Here is a 19,913-nt window from a genome sequence, read left to right on the forward strand (position 1 = left end):
AATCTTCTGAGAGGGAGGGCATTAATCTATTCATAAGAGATCTGCCCCCATGACCCAAATACCTTTCATTGGGGATCAATTTTCAACATGAGATATGCAGGGTGGGGGCGGCAGGGGAGATGCAAACAGCCCAACTCTCACTACATGTCATTTGTCTGGTTCTACCAGTGTTAAAATAGTTTTTATTTTGGTCTGATATTTTACAAGGGAGTTTTCACATCAAAATCTGGATTTCGGGCTTCCCCTGAAAATGTATACCAATCTGGCAGCACTAGACCCTTATTCCTTCACGGACCAAGCAGCGGAGCCACTGCCCTTTAAAGGCCTGAGGATGGGACATATGGTCTGGGAGTCCTGAGGAGCCAACAGGACCCAGTGAACAGGCAGGTAATGGGAGCAGTGGCTGGTGGGCCCAGAGCCCTGGGGTAGGGGGTGAGGGGATGAGGCTGCAGCTGTGGCAGGGTGGGGCAGTTCCTGGGCTGCTGTTGTCACCCAGACGAGAAGTCGTGGCAGAGGGAATGCGAGGGAGAGGCCTGGCTGGAGGGAATTTGGGACTTGAATCCACAGCCCACAGGGCTTGAGGACAGATGACGTGTGTGTGTGTGTGTGTGTGTGTGTGTTGGGGTGTGCAGGGGAGCCTAGCTGTTGGAGGAGGAGGTAAGGAAGCACCCCAAGATGCTCACATAGAGAGGTAACTGCTCATGAACACGTAGACCAGATCCAGTCACCCTCCTGCTTAAAACCCAAGCACCCTACCTGAGAGGCCCAGCCCCTGCCCACCCCTTACCCGAGAGGCTGGGCCCCTGCCCACCTGGGTGATCCTTTGCTCTCACTCTGTGCTCCCTTGTACTCCAAGCCAGGCAGCCCTTGGGCCATCCTAGAACCAGCCAAGGGCTTTTTTTGGCCTCAGGGCCCTTGCACTCACTGTTTCCTCTGCCTGAGACACTGTTCCCCTGACTCCTTAGCTGGCCAGTTCCCTCCTCATCCTTCGGGTTTCCTCTTAAATATGCTCTCGTAAAAGAGGTCTGGAACAAGCTCCTAGAGGCCAAGGGGCAGCAGGAATGCTGACTCCCACGGGGTCCCCGGGCCCATGGAAAGAGGAGTAGATTTCTGAGTGCAAAGGGAAACCTTTGAAGGGCTGGCGTGGGGGGTGGGGCGATGAAGCAGCTGGGTCTGATTTACCCCCTGAAAGCCTGCCAGTAGCACCCGCATGGGAAACCACAGGGCCGGAGTGGCCACCGGGGAGAGTTGGAGCCCTTGTGCTGGTGACAGGCGCAGAGGTAGTGCAAATGGAGAGAGGACATGGGGTATTCTGGAACCCACAGGACTTGCGGAAATGCGGGAAGGAGTGGAGTGAGAGCCATAGGCAACAGGGAAAAGAGTCAAGCGGGGTGGCGCTGTTTCCAGCCCCAGCAGGGGGTAGGAGGTGGTGCCAGTTTCCTACGGTGGAAACCCAAGGAAGGCACGAAGCAGGTGTGCTTTGGAAGGAACAGTTCTGGCGCAGCGCCTCTTCCTGTCGGCCCCCTTCTACAGTGCGCCTGGACACAGGGTGACGGCGCAGAGCTGCGCGGGCATCCCCAGCTCCGTGGCTCCGGCTCAGGTAGGCTGAGAGGCCTGGATCGAGGCACGCTGTTCCCGCGCTGCCCGCAGTGCCAAGGGCAAGGGCACGGCCGTGACCGGGTAGGAGGCGGATCCCACCTGTGAGCCACTGAGCCACTCAGCCTCCGGGGAAGAGCGAAGATCAAAGCGGCACCCCACGTCGCGGGGCTGGGGAGGGAAGGGCATGAAGGCCTGTCCTCTGCGAGGCTTCGGGCGCCTGGAGGCAGGGTGGGAGGGCAGGGCGCGGGGGCTTTGTCTGCGCGGAAACGCCCTGCCCGGCGCCCGCACAAAGGCCGCTTTGTGCCCGCGGCCGGCGGAGGTGGGGGCCGCGCGTCCCCGGATCCCCCTGCCCCGGCGCGGCCCGCGGCCCCGAGGGGGCGCCCGCCACTTCGCCGCCGCCAGCCCGTGGCCCCGGGCGCCAAAGGGCCTCTTAATTGTTCCCAGAACGGGTGGCATTTAGGTCAATTAATATGCAAAACAGGAGTAAATCATCTCATTCGCGGGCCCCACGCGGGGCGGGGAGCCGAGGCATTTGCTAGGCAGCGAGGTCGCGGCCCCCGCCGCGTGTTTATCTGGGGAAAGGGAAATCAGGCGACGCACAAAGCCGCCCCGCGGGCCGGGCCGCGCCCTCGGCCGCCCTCGGCGGGGTCGCCGGCGCCGGTCCCGACCTGCGGCCCGGGCTGGCAAATCGGCTGCAAGCCTGGGGTCGCCTCTGGCCCTCTCTGGTCCACCGTGCCTAGCTGGTGATAGCAGGAGTTCTGTTATTACATAAATCAGGTATTGGGAGAATAATACGATTCCCTAAGTGCTTCGAATTGGAGCTTGCGTGCTCCTGATCCATTATTATGCTACTGAGCCTTGACTGAAGTCCAAAGCCTACTCGCATTCCTGCATTTAATCCTCAAAATCGCACTAAGAGGCAGGTGATTATTCCTATTGTTCAGCTGAAGAAACCGAGGCAGAGAGGTGAAGATCGTCACCTGGCCCAGACTAAGCCCTTCACCATTAAGGTGTGAGCCCCAGGCCTCTGTTATTTCACTGGGCAGCTCTTTTCGCTGGGGAAAATGGCCCCTGCAGGCAGAGTTCTGTGAGTCTCGCTACTACTGCACCATCCTTACTCATTCTCCCTGAATTCCAGAAATGTAACAGGACCCACTGCGCACCTGCACTCTTCTAGACTCCGACGGTTCCACAGGGAACAAAACAGGAGATTCTGGCCTCGTAGGACACCAGCGAGAGCACCTCCAGGAGAAGCCAGCAGGGCGACAGGAATGGCCCCTCGAAGGAGGTGACACCTGAGCAGAGACCTGAGGGAGGTGAGAGAGACTTCCAGGAAGAGGCAATGGTCTTGAGGCTGCAGCATAAGGAGGCCGGGGAGGGGGGTGTGTGGAGCAAAGCGGGAGGGATGGAGACAAGGCAGAGGTGGCCAGGGCTGGCACTGGGGGTGCCGGCTCTAGTTCCAGCTGGACACTGGAGTCTCTGGGTTCTCTTGGTCTGGGGACAGTCTGTGCATGGGGAATTGTAAAGGCTTCTGCTTGGCTCAGCCTGGTTCAAGTGGCCCCATCCTGGGCTAATTGGCAGTGGCTAGGGGCAGGTCACATACTGGACACACTGCCATCAGCTGGACACCCACCCCAATCGATACCCACTATGCAAGTAGACCCCAACCAAACCTGGGCAGCAGGCAAAGTCAAAAGCAGTCCAGGGAGCCAGGGTCCAAAAGCTGGAGACATTTTTGAAGGTTGTCAATCTGCGAGGACAGACATGAGCCTGGAACTGAAGATTTGGATAACCCACGTGCACTGGGGCCAAGAGATAAGGGGCATCAGGTGCCCAGACGTGATGGAGGGATGGGAGGGAGAGGTAGGTGAACAGGGAGTGCTCAGAGCTAGGTGAGATATTTTAACAAAGTCACCAAACAGGAAAAATTGATGATGCTGGTCCCGTGCAGCTGCTTCTGTAGGAGTTCATGGGGACAGGGGTTACCAGAGGAGGGTTTGCAAATTTTTCCTATAGGATGCCCTCTCTATGGTGATGTACTTGGTCATCAATCAACTACCTGGACAGCCCTAACTTTTCCCCTCTCTCCCCACCCTTGCCACGCGCTCATCAAGCCTGCCCATTCTTGCTCCTTAATGCCTCTCTCCCCAATCCCTTCCTTTCCATTTCGGTGGTTCTCTTTTGGTGAAGACTATCAGTCATCTTTGGATCATTGCAGCGGCTTCCGCCCTGATCATGCTACTCTCACTCTTGCCTTCAATTCACACTCCAGATAGGGCACCACAGGGATCTTCCAAACACATAAATCTAAGTTACCACCCTGGTTAAAACCTTCTATAATTAACAATAACAACAACAACACAACCTGATTAAAAAATGGGGCAAAGGACTTAGGCATTTCTCCAAAGAAGATATACAAATGGCCGGCAAGCACGTGAAAAGACGCCCATCACCCATCTTTAGGGAAATGCAAATCAAAACCACAATGAGATACCATTTCACACCCATTAAGATGGCTATTGCACAAATATGGTCCATTGCATAAATATATCTCTTCTCCTGTTGATGAACGTCTGGGCTCTTTCCAGTTTGGAGCTATTATGAATAAAGCTGCTGTATATTGGGAGACAATTCCCCATGAGTCTCTCGCATTTCTACACATCTTATGAGTAAGGCACTGACTGACCTATCTTTTCATGGATGTTTGTACTGCAGACAGCTTTGGAAGATCAAGCGTCTCCCTCTGGAGCAAAGGGCAAGCACGCTTGCTTCCCATTATAAAAGATCCAGGTTCCCTAAGCTCAGGGGTCCTCTCCTGTAATGCAATTCACTGCAAGTACAGGATCCATCTGGGCCCATTCACACTGTTCTGTGGGACTTGGGGCAAAAGGAACTGATGCAAATATGCTGATACACATGCTGCTTGCTGTGCTGTGAGGAATAACATCCTTTGTCTCTGACTCATGGTTCTGGCATCTTCTGCCAGCCTCTCAAGAGCCTAACTCATTACCTTTCAAGTTGAGTAAAATTTCAGACCCTTTATAGTTCTTGACATTAAGTATTCTTATACAAGTGTTTCTGTGAACATATATTTTCCCACTTCTTCTTTGTCCTTCTGATCCTGCTGCCTGGAGTGCAGACCTGATGGCTAGAGCCCTGGTTACCATCTTGACCCATGAGGACCAGAGACGTAGTGGGTAGAAGGGGCATGGGTGTCCAAGGCTTTTGCAGGTCAGAGTGACCATATTGGCCCTGGAATTTTACAGGAGGGAAAATGCCTTGCTTACACCACTGTACCGTGGTGTTTTCCAACCCTATCTAATGCAACCCATGTCGTGGCTCATCCTGTCTGAGATGTTTTCCCGCCCTCCCTTCCTTTGTTCACTAATGTATATCATACTAACCTCAAGAATGACTCTTCATATTTCTAGTTCTTCCCACAATGATTGCTTCCTGTATCCTAGGGCCTTGTACAGTGTCTGGCACAGTAGTAGGTGCTCAGGAGGTAGGATTTGATGAGGTGAACAAATACATAAAAGAAAAACGCAGGTTGGCAGAGATGATGGGAAAGCGGCATTCTCACTTAGAGGAACAGGTAGAGCATTAGGTTGTCGGGGAGGGAGCCCGAGCTATAGTCCTGTGCCGTATGACACCACCACAGCTCTTTCCTCTCTGGGCTCAGTTCTCTGGCTCTGCAGTGTGGGCTTTGGCTAGGATGATGAATGCCCATGGTCCCCACTGATTCTCAAGCCCTGTGCAAACTCTGAAATTTGAGTACTGCTTTCCTGGCAATGCCTCCATGCTTTTCTCTCCTGTAACATATATTTGACCAATGGCATCACTTGATGGCTGAGAAAGGTCCTACTCCTTGCTGGGCCCAGGACTGCTCTGCAACCCAAGCTTGGGGAGACATGGGTGCCTGGACAGCTTAGCAGCTGGGGAGACTGACAGCTTTAGTGAGCCCAGCGGGTGGCATCAAGTTTCTGGGTGCCTGGTCACCATGTTAATCTGCTCTTGGTGCCACTAATACCAATTTGTGAGCAGACAGCCAGGATCAGACAGGCCAGCTGTCAGGCAACTGTGGACAGCTCAGTGTGTGGTTTGATTTTATGGCTTAGGGCTGGAATTATAAATTAATTAGCAAATTTAAGTTTCTGGAGCTGCTTCAGATAGGTAGCTCCCAGGGGCCAGGTGACACTAGTTTGACCCAGTGACCCCAGCCCAGGTCCTGCCACCCACCACTACCACCACCAAGGGAGTCAGAAAGAGTCCATCTTGTTTCCAGCACCACCACCACCCTGCTGGGGGACCCAGGTGGGCCCCTCTCCCTCTCTAGGCCCAGCCTCTTCATCTGTACACAAAGGAGCAGGACTGGATGCTTTGTCTGTCTTCTCCATGCCAGCATTCTGGGATTCTAATTAGGCACAAGATGTCTAGCGTGTGGTAGAGCCAGCAAAGCTCTCTGTCCATGCTTCTGCCTCCAGGGCAGGTGGGACCACTTCCCCTGCTTTACCCCTGTAACCTTTACTGAGCTCCAGGGATCCCTGTTTCCAGAGAAGACAGGCAATAGAGTGGAGTGATCTAAAATTACACATGCAGCTGTGTCGCCCCTCCAGCCAATCCCCACCCTCCAACAGGGAGGTTTCCCAGTGTCCTGATGGCGGGGCGGGGTCTCCAGATGCCCCACTGGGCTACAGGCCCTGCCTGTCCTAGTGCTGCCTCTCATCCCCTCTCATCGCCCATGAACCCCGGCCACACCAGCTCCTCCCCAGTCCTCCTAAGGGCCAGCCGCCTTCCTGCCTGCCACAAGATCCTAGCATATGCCATTCCCTCTGCCTCCCCAGTGTACCCCCCCTTCCTCCAGCCTGTCGTCCTGCCGGCTAATGCCCCCTCCTTCAAGAAGCCTGACCTGAGGCCCTATTCACTGCTCTCTGAGTGCCCTGCACTTTCCCTGGCACCCCTCATCACAGAGGGAAGCACTGACTCTTCGGGTCACTTGTTATTTCATGCTGTCCCCATCCCCCCATCAGGACTGTGAGATCCATGGCACAGGAGCACATCTGTTTTATTCACCAATTTTTTCAAAGCCTACTAGTGGTCTCCCAACATTTATTCTCTCCTCCTCTCTCCCAGTAAGAGATCTCTTGATTTTTAGCTTGGCCTATGTTCACCCAAAATAAAGACCACAGCTCCCAGTACCTTTGCAGCAGGTTGTGGCCACGTGATCAAGTTCCAGCCAACGGAGTCCGAATGAGCAGGCTGTGCATGGCGCCTGGCTGTGCCTTTCCTCTTTCACCTCCTCCCGCTGGTGCAGGAGCATGAGCAGTGTAGGTGTGAGGTGTGCGGACCGTGCAAACAGGAGCTCGCTCCAGAAATGCAGAGCAACAGGTAGAGGGGCCTGAGCAATGCACCAGCTGTGGCTTTGACAAGCAAGGAGCCAGCCTATGTCTGGTTAGAGCCACTGTCATTCTAGCCCAGGTCATATAACTGCATCCTAAACCTAATTTGTATACCCCTACATCTGGTAGGCACCTGGTAAACATTTGCTGACCAAATGAGGGATTGAATGAATGAACGAGCAAAGTATTGGAAAACCAGAACTAATGATCCTAAGCTTCAAGCACATTTTGGATTCCAAGAGCTTTTATGGGCTGACCTGGGACCTAATAAACATTATTTGCTTGAAACATGGCCCAAGTCCTCCACAGATGGGCTTGTGTGTCCACAGACAGTGGCGGGCTTCATTGGCCCTGAGATGGGGCCTGTTGATCTTCTTCTTCCTGACACAGCCATAAGGCTCAGGGAGGCTCTTCCTGTGGCTAGCTGGCCCCCACCAAGTAGAGGGTGTCTCTTTATTTTTCTTTTCTTTTTTTTTTTTCTTTTTTGAGATGGAGTCTTGCTCTGTCACCCAGGCTGGAGTGCAGTGGCCCGATCTTGGCTCACTGCAACCTCCACCTCCCGGGTTCAAGTGATTCTCCTGCCTCAGCCTCCCAAGTAGCTGGGATTACAGGCACATGCCACCACGCCTGGCTAATTTGTTGTATTTTTAGTATAGACAGGGTTTCACCATGTTAACCAGGCTGGTCTCGATCTCCTGACCTTGTGATCCGTCCGCCTTGGCCTCCGAAAGTGCTGGAATTGCAGGCGTGAGCCCCCGCGCCTGGCCGAGGGTGTCTCTTTACCAGGGCTCCACCAAGCAGAAGCCCTACTAATGATGGCAAGGACGTGCCAAGGCCCTAAGAGTGAAAGCGAGACCAGATTTCATCCCAAGTTCTTTTTAGAAAGGTAGAAGTATTTTTTTAATGGATGCAAAAGCTTTGAAAACTGGTGATATATGAAGAAGGATAATAATAAATGTTTTGACAAGGGGGCCTGTCAGGACAGGCACTGCAAAAAAGTAGGTAGAAATTGAAAATGTCCCAGAATCTATAGTTGCCAATGCCTGAGATTCCTTCCTTTGGGTAAAGTAACCATAGTTTTTGAAATGCAGATAACCCTTGACAGGGCATGCTGTAAGCCATTCTCAGTGATCTGTGCCTCTGTGTGTGGGCATGCGTTTATGAGATCCTTGCAACTGATTCAGAGCAGGTTTGAATGGAGGGTGGTGGGGAGAGCGGAGAAGGGGGCTAGGCGAAGAGATTAGGGAGGCCAGACTGCAGTCCACCTACCTCGAAGGTGCCGCTTCCTAAAGATTGGCAGGAGAATGGGGCATTGACACATACTTTACAAGAAAGAAAGGCACATGCAGTTCTTCCGCCACACCAGTGACCTCAAGGTCCATCCTCTTTCGGGGGTGCAGAACAGTGGCTCTGAGGTCACCCGGTCGCTGCTGTCCCCAGCTGGAAGGGTTACCTGAGGCCATGGAGGCCAGCTCCCTGCCTCAAGGCACGGATCTACCCAAGCCACATTGGACAGATGTGCAACAGTTTACATTTAGGCTGCAAGTGTCATTAATTACCCGCAGAAGCCATGAGCTCAGGGAGATTCCCTTGGCTTAGGTCTTCCACATCCTGCCAGAAATGCAATGCAGGTGGGTTGGGCTGCGGAAACTGGATGGATTAAAGTTCAGGCTTAGCAAGAAGATATATTGGTAGGTGATTATGTGCTTTGTGAAAGCTTTGCTGTACAAAAGGGAACTACCCCCCAACCCCAACCACCACCCTTGGATTCCACCCATCCATGTGCCCTGCTGGGAAGATTTAGCCCCATCTGCTGTTGTGGAATTGTGTTGGAAACCTTTGGGGATACAAGGGAAAGAGCAACTAGCTTGGCCATCCTAGACCTGGAGCTGCCTCACCTGTACCTTGCTTTTGGGTAACTTTAGGCAAATCACTGCCCTGCTCTGAGCCCCACTCTCCAACACCTCTAAGGCTCAGCACAGTCTCTTGGGGCTGCTTACAAGCTGTGTGTTCTTGTGCAAGTGACTCAACCTCTCTGAACCACAGCCTTTTCAGCCATAGAAAGAGGAAAGTCATGACACCTATCTCAGAGGCGTCTTGCGAGAATTAAGCCAGATGCCAATGACAGGTGCCTGGAATGAAGAGGCCGACCTATTCGATGCAGTGAATAGGCCCAGCCTGTTACAAACCTGGGCTCCAGACTCCAGCCCCGTCACCCACCGCCTTCTGAATCACATCAGTTGGTCCCTGGGTGGGTCTCTGTTGCAGAGGGTGGAGGGGCAGCCCGGGGACTCGATGCAGCAAAACTTACTGAGCCTTCAGTCAATATTTGAAAAATCAGGAGACCCCCCTCTCTCTCTCACTCTCACACATACGCACACACTCTCTCACACATGCACACATAACACACATACACACCCTGCATTTCTGCCTTCTCTAGAAAAAATCAGAAGACCTGGCCACCCTAGGTGCCAATTCCTGCCAGATGTCAAGCAGCTCTTGCTGAATAGCAGCTGCTCCCTTTGGATGGAAGCATGAATGTGTCATTCCTCCACAGTCCCGCCCTTCTGGAAGGCCTCTCACCTGCCCCCTTGCTCACATGCCATTTTCCTGCCCCGCCCCGCCCCGCCCCTCTGGGCTTCTGTCACTGATTACTCTCATGGCCGTTCTGTGTCTGTGGGGCTCATGTCTCTTGCATCTTCGCCCTGCACCCTGACTCCCAGAGCCAGCCCAGTGCTGAGCCCAGCATTGGGTGCAGTGGATGCTTGTTGGCTGTGGTCCTTTGTTCTTTGGTGTGCAGGGCCCTGCATGCCCACCCTATGGGGCTGGCCAGGTCTCAGAACCAAGCAGGTGCTCATGGTGGACTGAACCTTTGAGCTCAATGCAACTGGACAGATGCTCATTTCAAGAAGATCAGAATTTGATTTCTGTGCTCCCTGGGGGTGTGGGGCGGCAAAAAGAACCTGACCTGGCCGGGGAGCAGGGTGGCGGCTGGCCCAGGAATGCATAGCTGTGTGCTGGAGGCTGGAGCCCCTGTCTTGTTCTCCTCACAGCCGTGGTGTTTGGTGGAGGCCCAGGGCTCCCCCTCTTTGTTCTGTGAAAAGCAGAGGCCACAGAGAGTTCCTGTCCCTGTCTGTGAGGCCATTAGGGCTAGTGTTCCCTGTTTGAGGGAACAAGGTCTGCAGGTAGGCCCCCACCCATGGGCTGTACAAGTCAACTCTCCATCCCACCTATGAGTGCACACTGAGCCTCAGCCATCCTGAGTCCTGCGCTCAGTGCTCCAGGGATGCCCAGAAACCATTCCTGCCTGTAGGGAGCTCATGGCTGGGATTAGAGTAAAACATGAAGCTGAGGAGTTAGGCCACAGCAGGAGGCTTGGGAACCCTTGGGAACAAGTTCTGTGGACACCCCACGGAAAGAGAGGGCCGAGGATTGTAGGCAGGGAGGTGGTCAGGGAGGGCTTCCTGGAAGAGGTGGGGAAGGGACTACAACTCTAGAAGGAATGAGCTGTCTGTGAGTACACTTTGACTATTCTCATCTCTCCCCTTCCTTAGAGCCCAAGTCCTGAAAATGTCCCCTCAAGCATGTATGAGCAGGTAGTTTAGATTTCAGTCTATGCAAAAAAGCAACTGCAGGAGCTATTCTCCATGGAACAGCATCTCTGGTCACCTGGCAGCAGCTCAGAGGCCCGGCCACAGTCCTGGCTGTCGCCTGTGCCTGGCCTCCACTGCCTGTCTCGGGCCCTTGCCCTCCCCATTCCCTGGCCCTCCGCATGGTCCACCCTCTGCCCTTCCGGGATGGTGTGGCCCTCCGTGGCTCCTGCTGCTCCCCGGCCACTGCTCACTGCCAGCTCTCCACAAGTCTGTCTGCTCTCTGGATCCTTCTCTGTGTATTTTGCTGCCCAAAGCCCCAAGAGACAGCATCTGTTTGGCTGGACAGACCCTGGGCGCTGTGCCACACTCGAGCCAGGCTACTGACAACTACCCTGGGTCAAATCTTTGAGGCTGGCCTCCCCAGCTATGGCCAGAGCAGCGGGGTTGCGTGGAGGTGCTGGCCCTCCTCAGGGCAGCAGCGTGGCAGAGTCCTCGGCTGTGTGGGAGGAGCAGTCTAAGAACCCTCACATCCAGGATCGTTCCAGTGATTCCCAGCCCTCGAGGCACCCTCAGGCAGCGCCACAGCCAGGCGGGAGGAACAGAGGCTGGCCAGAGCTGAGAGACACTGCCTCCGACGCAGCTTCCAGTATGCCTTGCACCAGGGCCCCCCCGTGGGACCCAGGTGGCAGCTTTGCTGTTCTCGACAAATGCAAACCCCATCCTGTGACACCAGCCAAGGAAGCAGGCACCGCCAACAGCTTGGCGCTCACCAAACCGTAAGACTTTTTGGGCAAAAGATTTTGTTCTCTCTGCCCCACCAAACACTTGTCTCTTTTGATTTTGCCATTGTTCTTTCCAGGGAAATCTAATTTTAAAACAAAAAAAACATGTTTCCTAACCAACAGGACACATGTGTGTGCCAACAAATATTTGATTTGAAAGCAAGTCTTTGCTCAGTGTAAGCTTTGTTTTTAACGGACAGGACAAAACACCGGGACCAGCTGTGCAGAGCATGTGTTTGGCCCCGGAGGCCCAGTGTTCCTTTCAGCTCGGAAATCTGGCTCGAGGTGTCCAGCTGGGACCCCATCGTAAGGGTCACATAGTTTCCAATCTGGAGGGTGAGGCGGGGCCCGGTGGCAGTAAGATCTTCCCTTTCAATAAGGAACCAAAATATCCCAGTCTGCAACATTATCAACCCCGGATGTGTCTCCACACACAAAGCCGCTTGCAAAATAAAGCCACATTTGAGCTCAGGCCAGGGGTGATGTTGAAAACAATGCAGCTAATAAGTCACCGGTTGCTGGATGAAATCAAACTGTTTTTGTTTTGTGGAGGTTTCTCAGCTTCTGGGGCAGCTCTTCTGCCCCAGGGGGAGAGCCTTGTGTCAGCCTCTCTCTTCCTCTGCTCCAGAGATGCTGCTGCGTCCCCACAGGCCTGGGGCTCCTAGGGCAGACCTCAGTATCCCACACATATACTCAGTCACATCTTCCATAGCGTGTGCTAAATCATACCCTAGACGCAGCCCAAATAAGAAGAAAAAATACCAGTTCCATCCAGTGGCAGGAAACCTCAAAGGTCAGCGGTGACTGTCGGGTGTCTGGATGTCTCTGGGATCAGCGCCGTGATGGTAGCGGGGATTCATACCATGGAAGCACCAAGCAGGGCTGTGTGGGGGCTCCCGTGTTAGGGGCAAATACGAGTGTGAAGTGAATGCCCGCCGCTCAGAGGCTAAGCCTCACACACTATGAAACCTCTCTGGGCTACAGTTTCTCTTTTGTGCAGTGAATGTGTATTTCACGACCTCATGAGGTCGGAGGTGGGGAGAAAAGGGGAGAAATCTGTGAGGCCCAGGCAGAGGCTGTAGAGAGTCCTGCCCATACGCATTCTCCTGGCTGCCCTGGAGACACAGGCCTAGTGTTTCGCGGAGCACAGGGCCGCCCAGTCTCCCTAGTGGCTGGGTGTGGCCATGTGAGTGACCCACTGGCTGTGAGCATAAGTGCTACATGGAGCTTCTGGAAATTTCCTTAAAGGACAGGTAGCAGGCGCCTGCACCCACTGCTTGGAATGTAGAAAGCATGGCTGATGCCGGGGCCCATTGTGGACCACGAGGCCTGGGCTGCGTTTGGAGCAGGGTGCAGCGGGGGTCCCACTGCGTCTGTCTTGGCCTGCCTCCCTCTGGACTGCTTCTCCACAAGAGAGAAGCTTCTTTCTCCTTTCCTAAGGGATTTCCACCCTTTTTGCTAGCACCCATCTCATGGGTACAGGCCTGGCATTGAGTACCTGTGAATGAGCTGAATGTTTGTTCTCCAGGGATGGACGTGTCCTGCAAGACCCTGGGGTGACTGAGTGGGGCCTCTTGGTGGCATGGAGAAGGTGGCCCACTCCCATCTGCACAGGCAGACAGGGGCTACAGGAGGAAAGCGGGCCAGTAGGGAGTGGCAGGGACTGGAGAGCCAGGGCCCTCAGCCACTGCCCAGGGCCACCAACTCTTACCCTGAAGAGAGTCAGACTGGCCTTGCCTGAGTCGCTGGTATTTTAAGGGAAACTGGGAAACTCCTAGTTTTGTACATGCTGATAGCTCATTCAGATTTGCTGGCAACACACGGTGCAGCTGCCGTGGCAGGGGCTCCGTGAAGCACATCTGCTGTGCATGAAGCTTCCAGTCTGGTGCCACCCATTCGTGCCCTCTGTCTGTGTGGCTGGGTTAAAACACAGGCTGGCATGGGGCAGGCCACAGGCCAGCTGTTGTGCAGCCTTCTTCTTTTCTTTGTGCCTCTCAGAGGGCTCAGGGGCTCTCCACCTTACCTCTGGGAGACTCCACACACCCCTGAACCCCTCAGTCTGTTCACACCAATGCCAATGCCCCTCTTTGCCTCTCCTGCCATTTCCCCTCACTCAGAGTCACACTGGCATGATGCCTCTACCCCATTACACACTGCCAATGCACAGGCTGTTCCATCTTTCAAAATGAGGTGGGGCACAGTGAACAAGATGCCCTCAATGTCTAGTCTCTCCTTCTTGCTTTATTAAATGCCCTTCTGAGTTTAAGCTGGGCACAGGACCTCCCGGCTAAAGACCGCTTTCTCCAGCCTCCTTGACAGCAAGGTGTGGCCCACGGAATAAGTCTGATTGGTCAGATTTGAACAGCAGCAACTTCTGGGCCATGTTTTCAAAAGAAAAAGGAGTGCCTTCCACTTCCCCTTCCCACTTCCTGCTGGCAGGAATGTGGGCGTGATGGCAGGAGGGGGAGCAGTCACCTTAGACTGAGCGGTGAAAGCTGATTCTTGTGATCAGCAGAGCCTGTGTCCACGGTGCCATGGTGATGCCACATAAGCCCATCATGCTTCCATTCAGCCTGCCGTGTGAGGGGCCAGTAGACTCTGATCTGGTTTCATGACAGTTACTTTGTCATTTTTACAGCAAGCCTGTATTTTACAACAATAGTGAGCTTGTGTTCTAACTGGTTCGCATGGCTTACCATTTTCATCTTACATAGAATTCATTCATGTCAGTTACCCAACTGGATCCACTTCATTCTTTCATGCATCCATCCAGTTAGCGAGTCCTGAGCATTTTCTGTACAGATCGCTGGGGAAAACACAAAGGCAGACAACTCGCAGTTCCCCACACTTGAGCAGAAACTTAGGAGTGATGGTGAGAGGACAAGTGCCATTAGAACCCTGTTCTGTGGCCCAAGGTGGCAGTTCTGCAAACAGTTGATGAACATCTGCCCTGTGCTTCACTCAAAGAGTCCCTGTGGGCTGGGTAGTTGCTGCAGACAGTGACATCACCTGACTCTCCCAGGGCAGCCCCAGACGTGCGATAAGACTCCAGCCAGGTGAGTGAGCCAGTGTGCTTGTGTGTGCACACATGTGTGAGCGAGCATGCACACACATGGACGAGGGAGAGGAGAGAGAGGAAGCAGGTCTGTTTTTAGGGACTCATGGACAACAATTAACCTATTCATCAAGTTTGCATTACATACCTCCTGTGCATGACTGCTGACAGAGGCCAATAAGCCAAGGCCCTGCCCTGGAGAGGACCCCCGTAGGCCGCAGACACACCTGAGGACACAGGTGGCTCCAGTCACTCCCTGCCCTTTGTCTCTGCCCTTAGGATGTGCCATTCATGCTTTCCCCCGAATCTTATGACCAAGAGCTAGGGTTAGGTGCTCTGCCTAAAGCCATTGCATAAAAAATCCCGACAACCAGTCTCCTCAGAAATATTCCTAACCATGCTTATCAGCCACCTGTTGGCCAGCAAGCCCAGAAATTTATATACATCGTTGGCATTCATCTTCACGATAACCCTAGAATGAAGGCAGCTTATCCCCCATTTTACAGATAAGAAAACTGAGGTTAGGAGAAAAAGAAATGGAAAAGGAAAAAGCATGGGCACCATCAGGAAGAGAGACTGGCCGGGCATTGCTCGTTTCCCTGCACCCCTCCCCAGGCAGGTGGACTGGGCTAGACGCAGAGAGGCAGGACCACGGTCTGGGTCAGAATGCAAGCTCTGGAGCCTACTGGCTGGGTGACCTTAATTGACCTTCCTGGGCCTCTGTTTCATTGTCTGTAAAATGGAGCCCAAAATACCCAACTCATAGGATCATTGTAAGTCCTAAGTGAAAACATGTAGAAAAATGTACATGCAGACACGAGCCTAATATTGGGGCCACTACTGACTGGTGGTTATAAGGCTGAGACTCAAGGTCAGACAGGCCTGGCCCTACCCCTTCCTGGCTGTCTGTGCCCTTAACCCCTATGCAGATGGCAAGAGAGCCCTGGCGCCCATCTTGTGGGGCTATGTAGGCAAAATGAGGAGAAGCAAGCGTCCAGCAGGCAGTAGCCATGGCTTGTCTTGCAGCTCTGGTGTGTGTGCCTCCTTCTCTATACTGGAGCCCCATCCTCAGCTGTGTGAGCAGACAGGGCTGCCCTGTGCTCCAACCCCTGGTCAGCACCCATCCAAGGAGCGGACCGCGGGGCACTGGTCTGCCCACTGTCCCCGGCTGCGTCTCCTCAGTTTCTGGCCTCTAGCAGTTGTTCCCAATTTCCTTCCAACCTTTCAAACCTCCAGCCAATCAGCCTCTGACCCCAAGGACCAAGGTTAGAGGCAGAAATAAAGACAAAACAGTGCTGCTGTCTTAAATCACCAAATTAGCTGTTATGGAGGAGGGCAGTAAAAGAAAATAAAACAAAGATGAGATATAAAGTCTGAAATAGAAACACCAAGGAGAGTGACTGGTGGAGCTTAGCAAGTTAGGAAGCCAGGCAGACCGAGGTGCTATCTGGGTGGCCTTGGGCAAGTCTCTGCCCTCCTGAGTCTTTGCCCCTTAGAGCTCAGGACTTCAGAGACCATGATTCCTGGGTTATGCTTTCATGGGGGAGCCCAGAACTCTGTGCTGGGCTGTCGTTCCTCTCAACACACCCTCCCCGGTGTCTTCACCTGCTCTTGGCTCCAAGTCCCATCCAAGAGTCTGTCTCCAGCTAGGCTTCTCTCCTCCAAAGTGCAGATGTCCAAAGTCATCCATTGGCTTGATATCTGCCCAGAGGCCTCACCCATTGCTATAGCCACATGTCCAGGACTAAGCTGTGCACCACTCCGGGCATGGTGGAGGCCGCCATAAGGAGACGGCCCTTGTCTCGCGGGAAGGGGAGCCTGAAATTCCCAGGGGCCGGAGGAGGCTGCACCGGAACTGCACCCCACCCAGGACTGCTGAGCCGAGAGGGTGCTGCCTCAGTGAAAGCTCTGCCACCTCACATTGCCAGGTCCCAAGCCTCTGACCGCACCAGGAGAGGGTCAGAGTGTGCCTGGCATGGTGGGCCCTGGCTCTGTACCTTCCACCCTGCCGAAGAGACTTTGGGTTGCATCTCTCTACATAGCAGAAGAGTGGAGACATAGGAGCCTGCCTCGCAGAGTTGTGGGGTGGCCTGGGAGCGGGCTGGCCCCCTTGGGGATTCTGTGGCCCAGTTCCCACCCACCATGCCCCTGCCCAGCAGCCTCCCTGCAGGCTCCTGAGGGTTCAACCTGGTGCACAATCTTCAGGCCTCTCCTGCCTTGACCTGACAGCCCTCCACACCCCAGCCACACCCTTCTTTAGTGCTGTTATTTTTTCATTATTAAAACGTTATAATAGTAATACATTTTAGTTGCTTAAATTCTGCAATAGTGAAACAATAAAGATGGAAATCACTCCTTCAGTTCCATTCCACTGCTCAGAGCTACCTACCATTGACAGTTGTACATTTCACTCCAGAAATATCTATGACTGCACGCAGTTACATATGCAGGTGCGTGTATATGTCCGTGTGACTGCACACGCAGGATTAACCAGCCCATGCTGCCCATGCTGTCATGCATCTTGCTGTTATTTTCACTGGCTGAGTTGGAAGCATTTCTCAATGCCAGCGGGGCAGCCTTTGTGTTAGCTGCGTAGTTTTCTGTTGTGCAACCTCCTCTCTGCTGACGAGCAATTAGGTGGCTCCACTTTCTTCCTTTGCTCGTGCAAACCCTGAGGCACTGAACATCCTAAAAGTGAAATTTCTGGGTCCCAAGGAGTGTGCATTTTTGAATATCACTAAGCTGGCCCAGCTGCCTCGCAGCCTCCACGGGGACCACACTCTGTCTCAGTATAGGAGATCCCGGGAGCCCCACATCCTTGCCAGTGCAGCACTACTCTTCCTTTAAATTTTGCCCCCAGTGTATTCTTGCTGTTTTATTTTGATTTCCCAGGTGACTGGAGAGGTTAAGCATCTATTCAGCCATTCGCTGGCTGTGAGAATTTCTTACCCTACAAGCTACCTGTTTCTTTCCTTTACCCATTTTTTTCTACCGGGTTATGTGAGTTTCTACTTACTGGCTTATAGAACCCCATTATATGTTATGATATTAATCTGTTGTCTGTGGCACATGGTTTCAGTCTTTTCTCCCAGTCCATCAGATATCTTTTAACTTGGTTTATCATGTATTTGGCTATGCAGAAGCTTTTTATTTATTTTATTTTATTTACTTATTTTTTTGAAACCGAGTTTCATTCTTGTTGCCCAGGCTGGAGTGCAATGGCACGATCACGGTTTACCGCAACCTCCACCTCCTGGGTTCAAGCGATTCTCCTGCTTCAGCCTCCCGAGTAGCTGGGATTACAGGCATCCGCCACCACGCCCAACTAATTTTGTATTTTTAGTAGAGACGGGGTTTCTCCATGTTGGTCAGGCTGGTTTTGAACTCCCAACCTCAGGCGATCCACCTGCCTCAGCCCTCCCAAAGTGCTGGATTGCAAGTATTTTATTTTTTTTGAGATGGGGTCTTACTCTGTCACCTAGGCTGGAGTGCATTGGCACGATCTTGGCTCACTGCAACTTCCGCCTCCTGGACTCAAGTGATCTTACCATCTCAGCCTCCCAAGTAGCTGAGATCACAGGCACACACCACCCCGCCCGACTGATTTTTTTTTTTGTATTTTTGGTAGAGACAGAGTTTTGCCATATTGCCCAGGCTGGTCTCAAACTTCAGAGCTCAAGTGATCCGCCTGCCTTGGCCTCCCAAAGTGCTGGGATTATGGGCATGAGCCACCACGCCCTGCCAGAAGCTTTTTATTTTTATGTAGTCAAATCTGTCAGGCTTTTGTTTTATAGCTTCTGGATTTCGTGTCTTGCTTAGGAAGGTCTTCCCTCCTCCAAGATCATGAAAACATGCTCCTCTCTTTGGCTATTGTGGTGTTAATAGCTTTGTTTTTTCCTTTTACAGCCTTCGTGCATCTGAAATGAATTTGGCAGAATGACACTCTCTTTCTTGTGAAATCCAGTCCTGCCTTGGGATCCACAGATGCCCCGACATGTCCTACCTTCCCCGTCCCTTGGTCCCTCATTCAGTCACTCTACAAGTATGTTTTGAGCCTTTGTTAGGCACCAAACACTGGTGATCCTGCTTTGAATAGATCATGTCCCTGTGCTGGGAAAGATGTGTTCAATGGAGGAGACAGGGAGCAAACAAACAAACAAACAAACAAACGGTGCTGTGGCTTGGATGTGTGTCCCCTCCTAATCTCATGTTGAAATGTGACCCCCAGTGTTGGAAGTGGGCTTAGCTGGAGGTGTTGAGTCATGGGGGTGGATCCGGTAGCGAGGTGCCAGAGCTGATTGTTTAAAAGAGCCTGAGGCCGGGTACTGTGGCTCCTGCCTGTAATCCCAGCACTTTGGGAGGCCGAGGCGGGCGAATCACGAGGGCAGGAGATCGAGACCATCCTGGCTATGGTGAAACCCCGTCTCTACTAAAAATACAAAAAATTAGCCAGGCATGGTGGTGGGCACCTGTAGACCCAGCTACTCCAGAGGCTGAGGCAGGAGAATGGCGTGAACCCGGGAGGCGGAGCTTGCAGTGAGCCGAGATCCTGCCGCTGCATTCTAGCCTGGGCGACAGAACAAGACTCTGTCTCAATTAAAAAAAAAAGAAAAAAAAAATTGCCTGGCACTTCCCCCTCTTTTTCTCACTCCCTCTCTTGCCATGTAACACATCTGTTCGCCCTTTGCCTTCTACCATGAGTAAAAGCTTCCTGAGGCCTCACCAAACCTGAGTAGATGCTGGTGTCATGCTGGTACAGCCTGCAGAACTGTGAACCAAATAAGCCTCTTTTCTTTTTAAATTACCCAGTCTCAGATATTCCTTTACGGCAGTCCACAATGGACTAACATCTGCAGTTAGCGCAATTTCAGGTAGTGTGGGGAAAACTCAAGAGTCCGGGGATGGAGGGCATCACATAGGGCCATATTCACAATGACGAGGTCAGGAAAGGCCCCTCGGAGAAGACAGTCTAAGTCAGAGATGCTAATAGTGTGGGGGAGTGAGCACCATCGCTGCCAGGGTGGTAGTGCTGCGGACAGAGGGACAGCAGGGCCAGGGTCTGGGAGGGGACTGAAACAGCAAGGCAGCCCACGGCTCAAGGTGAACAGGAGTGTGGGCCACATCACAGGCCTTGGAGGCCACAGGGGAGGGTGCCACTTTATTCTGAATCTGACTGGAAGCTTTAGATGAAGGACTTTGGTGCAGTGTGTGTGTGTGTGTGTGTGTGTGTATGTGCGTGTGTGCACACACACACACATAGCTACATCTTCCTTATCAGCCTTTTGATGTGGGTGCCCAGGGGCCACCCCTCACTCTCATTCCTATGGTCTTAACTGCCCCCATGTGCAGTGGTGTAGCTGGTATAGCCAGCACAGTGCTTGGCAGGCAGTAGGCCTTCTGTGTGCATTTGAGAATGACTCAGGTTAACTCCAGCTCAAGCCCTGTCCTGGCCTCCAGTGAACCCCAACTCCTGCACCTCCAGGCG

At 53.1% G+C, this 19,913-nt stretch overlaps 1 long non-coding RNA gene across 1 annotated transcript; it reads left to right on the plus strand.

The window, feature by feature from the left end:
- The first annotated feature begins 1,214 nt into the window (after positions 1-1,214).
- LOC107973754 (uncharacterized) lies at positions 1,215-19,223 on the plus strand. The gene is made up of 3 exons (XR_001716165.3): positions 1,215-1,600; positions 2,738-2,915; positions 18,335-19,223. It is a non-coding gene; the product is annotated as an uncharacterized LOC107973754 (long non-coding RNA).
- The last annotated feature ends 690 nt before the right edge of the window (positions 19,224-19,913 follow it).

Source organism: Pan troglodytes, chromosome 13, assembly GCF_028858775.2.
Source record: "Pan troglodytes isolate AG18354 chromosome 13, NHGRI_mPanTro3-v2.0_pri, whole genome shotgun sequence".
Taxonomy (NCBI): Eukaryota; Metazoa; Chordata; class Mammalia; order Primates; family Hominidae; genus Pan; species Pan troglodytes.